This window comes from Microtus ochrogaster, chromosome 5 (assembly GCF_000317375.1).
Source record: "Microtus ochrogaster isolate Prairie Vole_2 chromosome 5, MicOch1.0, whole genome shotgun sequence".
NCBI classification, from domain to species: Eukaryota; Metazoa; Chordata; class Mammalia; order Rodentia; family Cricetidae; genus Microtus; species Microtus ochrogaster.
In genome coordinates this window covers 11,334,151-11,338,689 of record NC_022012.1, presented here as the reverse complement: position 1 = coordinate 11,338,689, position 4,539 = coordinate 11,334,151, and positions in this window count along the sequence as shown.

Here is a 4,539-nt window from a genome sequence, read left to right as displayed (position 1 = left end):
GGGTGCCGGGACGCAGCCCGCCGCTCCAATTTCTACAGATGGCTGCTTACGTGATGCTCAAAGGCCAGTCAGATGTGAATTTTGTATATACAATGAAGAGATACACACTACATTAGCAAGATACACAAGGATCGTCCTGAAGGAAAAGGTTCAAGGCGCTGTTCAAAGACACTGAGAAAATGGTGTCAGATAAAGTAAAATAATTGCTGTGTTGGCTCAAGTCAGACCAAAGTTTTGGAGACCTGTAGTGTGGGGTATGTAGTGGACAAACATGCTGTGCAGATAGAAAACTAAATTCCCACTGGCAGAACAAGAACAACACATTCAAGAAACGAGGAGAAGTTCTCCTGAGGGAAGTGCACAGCAAAAGGTTGGAAAGGCATATGGACGAGAAGAGATAGGTAACCAAAATGTCTCAAGTTGTACTTAATATCTGAGCTTATACTGATGATTAAAAAATAAAACAAAATGAAGTCATAGCTCCAACCAAAGATAATGTACATTATACTGGGGATGTTAATTTGATATTTCAAGTTAAAGCCACACAAATTATTCTTTGAAGTAGACTTCTATTTAAAAGAAGTATATTGATTTTACTTTCTCAAATAGTAAATTCTCCAATAAAATGTGATACGCATTCTATTCTTTGCTGAAGGTTATTATATAAGTTAGTTTCTTTGGGAGTATTGCATTTCATTGGTCTAGCCAATTAGTCACTTGCTTTTAGTCTTGTTTGAGACAAATTCTCATGGTAGCCAATACTGACTTCAAACTCAATACGTAGCTGCCTCCTTGCTCTGATTCATTCCCAAATGTTGAGATCACAGGTGTGTACCACACCTGGCCTTTCTCCACATTTTCCTTCTTCTTTCTGCCTTCTCTTCATGTATTTGAGTGTTTCATCTGCATGTATACCTGTATACTGTGTGCATGATTGGAGCCTGCATAGGCTAGCAGAAGGCATCAGTGCCCTGGAATTAGAGTTAAGGACAGCTGTGCGCTTCCATGTAGGCACTAGGAATAGAACCTGGGTACTCTGTACATCAGCAAGTGTTATTAATTGCTGAGCCAGCTCTCTTGCACATATGCAATTGTTCTTGCATCAATATCAAAGGACTTAAAAAACATTTAGCATGTCTTCATATTGGCAGAACAAGCTCCTTCTGGTCTCTCAGTTTTGAATTGATTTTGAAAAATATGGATTTGAATGTAATTTAACTGTATGTATGTATATATTAACTGCATATATATACATATACATGCAATGTACATGATTTTTTTCTCTCACCACGCTTTCTTAAGTTTATATATAAAGGAAAATACTAGTTTATTCCATCACAGGGAACGTAACGCCAGTGCACTTAGAGACTCATCAACAACAATAGCAAGCAAACTTTTGGCACACACTGTACCAGGCTCTGTACATACATTAGCTACTGCAACTTGTCTTCCTGTCTGACCATCTTTTTCTGTGACCCCTGTCAACTTTACCCCCAGAAATAATCACTTCAATCATTCTCATGCTGTGGAAGTAAACCACGCTCAGGGAGACTCTCTTTGCTCCTAGGACTGCCTGACCAAGAAAAGGCAGAGTACAGGAATTTTCTTTTAAATATTTCTCTGATACATAACAGTGATTAATTAGTCTTATTCTGAATTATCAAAGCAATCTGTGCAACACCCCTCTACTGCATTTGCAGTACTGGCTTGCAATCTCACTTTTTTTCACCTATTCTGAAACACTCTTAAGGTCACTGTGCCCTTGTGTCTGGTACAGTCACTGAGATCTCAGTGTCAGTCACAGAGCCTTGAATGACTCATCCGTTTATTATTGCTTTAGCTGTACCAGAGAGCTGGGAATGCAAGTCATGGACAGGCAGAATGAAAAGCAAGCATGAACAAAATTTTAGTATTTTCTGTACCATCTTACCATGACCCAAACTGAGTGGCCTAACCTTAGCAACTCTGGTCCCAGAGTTGCTTCCATTCTATTTTTGGAAATTAAGAAATAAATAATAGGCCCAGAAGGCAAGAGCCAGGGAGAGTTACTTACAGTCATTATGCACCCCAAGTGGCTAAAGGTACTGTGTAATGTGAAAATGGACTGTGTGAAGTGAGAGCCTGGTTCTGACCCATTCTGTGACTGGCAGCTGCTTCCTGTCTCTTTCTCTGAATCTAATCCCAGTATCAACGATGCATTCTTCATCAGTTGCTGGTGTCCTACACAGTTTGACCCACCTAGAGAGAGGAGCCGATTATCCTTACATGCTGGTTACATTTATTTCAGTGCATTTTTAGAAAACTGTTACGTCCCAGTCTCTTCCCCCACTGTCTCCTCAGAGACACCACTCTTTTGTAGCCAATCTTCCCTTTAATACCTTAAGAAATTTCAATCAGCTCAACAAATATTTGATAGAAAACGCTAAGCTAAAATGACTTTAATTTGTAAGAACATTTTCAATTCTATTTAGTTCAGACAAAAAAATAAAAACAAACTAACAGGTTTCTTTTAGAACAATTCTCAACCTCTAGTGTTCTACATAAATGCTTCAGTTATCTCTCCCTTGCCCTGTGTCTACTGAGGGTGTGGGTTCCTAGTAAATAAGCCAGTATGATGCCATATGCATGCAATCTGGGGGAGGCAGAGAGCACAAAGAGTCTTAAAGTGTTGTAAGGAATTGCATGGAGCCTCAAAAAACAAAGAGAAAAGAGGGATATAAAATGGGTTTACCCATACAGAATGGATAGAAATGATGGAAAACTCTGGCCAATTTTTTACCCCTTTACTTTTCAGATACAGTTTTAGAATGTATTTTTTTTTTCTGAGTAGACAGTATGTACTACATAGTGCTCTGGTGGCATTTATTTATTTATTTATTTATTTATTTTCTGAGACAGAGTTTCTCTGTAACATTGGAGCCTGTCCTAGAACTAGTTGTTGTAGATCAGGCTGGCCTGGAACTCACAGAGACCCTCTTGTCTCTGCTTCCCAAGTGCTGGGATTAAGGGCGTGCGTCACCACCACCCCGTACTCTGGTGACCTTTATATATCAGCATGTACACTTATAGAAACCCTTACAAATAATTTTTAATATGTTTAACAACTTTAAATACATACCCTATTCTGGTCTTTGGGCTCATTTGTGATCAGACTTTCACACATGTAAAATTCAAGATGTAGAGAAGCTGAAGGGGTAGGATTTAAACGCAAACTGCATGTCTGTTGACACAGCATCCCATTGAGAAGTGCCTGAGAACTATGCTGTTTTGCAGTGTGGGAGTCATAGTTACAGCTTCTGTTGAGCATTTGACTCAAGTCTGTGATAACTGAGATCTCATCCCAGTGTTTTTCTGTATACCATGTGTAAAGTGCACAGCAGATTTTGAAGATCTAGTATATGATTAAAGACTCATTTCATTGGGCAGTGGTGACACATGCCAGCACTTAGGAGTCAGAGGCAGGAGGATCTCTGTAAGTTGGAGGCCAGCATAATCTACAGAGTGAGTTCAAGGACAGGCTCCAAAGATAACCAGAGGAACCCTGTCTCAAAAAACAAACGAACAAAATAAATGCAAAGGCTCACTTAATCTTGTTTTGTGCAGTGTGTTCACAGTAAAATGATTTTTGGAAAATCTGAAATTGCAGATGTGCCTCACAACGTACCTACCAGGCTATTCTAAGGGTCACAAGGGAGGACTGCAGTGTACCCCAGGTAAGGACATTGTTGTCCCAGTGCCATCCCAGGCAGTATGTGACAACTGCCCAAAGGGGACACATAAGATCCTGATTGATAAGACTTCCCAGGAAACCCACAAACAGAACAGGCTGCAGAGGAATGTATGGAGGGTGGGCTGAGGGGAGAGGAAGAGGGTGGAGAGAGGGAATGTGGTTGGTATATAAAATGAATAAGGAAGGTTGGGAACCCCTGCTTCAAATCAATTGAATAAATATAAAATCAGTTTAAAGACAAAACAAAAGCGTTTCTTTGGACTGGATTCTTGGATCCCTGTAGTGTCTCAGTTTGACTGAACACTCTCAGAATTTCAAAACTGATGAGCTTCTCCATGGGTTGTGTTATCTGAGCCACATGAAGAATCCGAGGCTCAAGAGACACAGCCCTTGAGTAGGATTTTCAGTGGCTCAATGGAAACCCACAAGAGGCAGGGAATCTGATTGAGAAAACCATAAGCAACTCCAGAATCCTGTTTACCAAGAACTGTACCAAAAAGCAGGCTCCTTTATCTAGTGGCAGTTTCAATGCTAACACACCCAGAAGCTTAAGTGTTAGATTGTAGTTAACTTAGCTTTAGGGTCCCATTTCATTTGCCAATCAAACATCATAGAAAATATTATGTTCTACATACAGATGTCTGGGGGTGGAGGGGCAAGAAAGGATCCTGGGAACTACATGAAGTACTTATCAAAGATGGAATTGACTATACCCATAAAGCTCTGTTGGATTTTATTTCAGATTAATCCAACCTAATTTTTTTTTATTTCTTTTTTTTTTTAATTTTTTTTTATTTTTATTTTTTTTT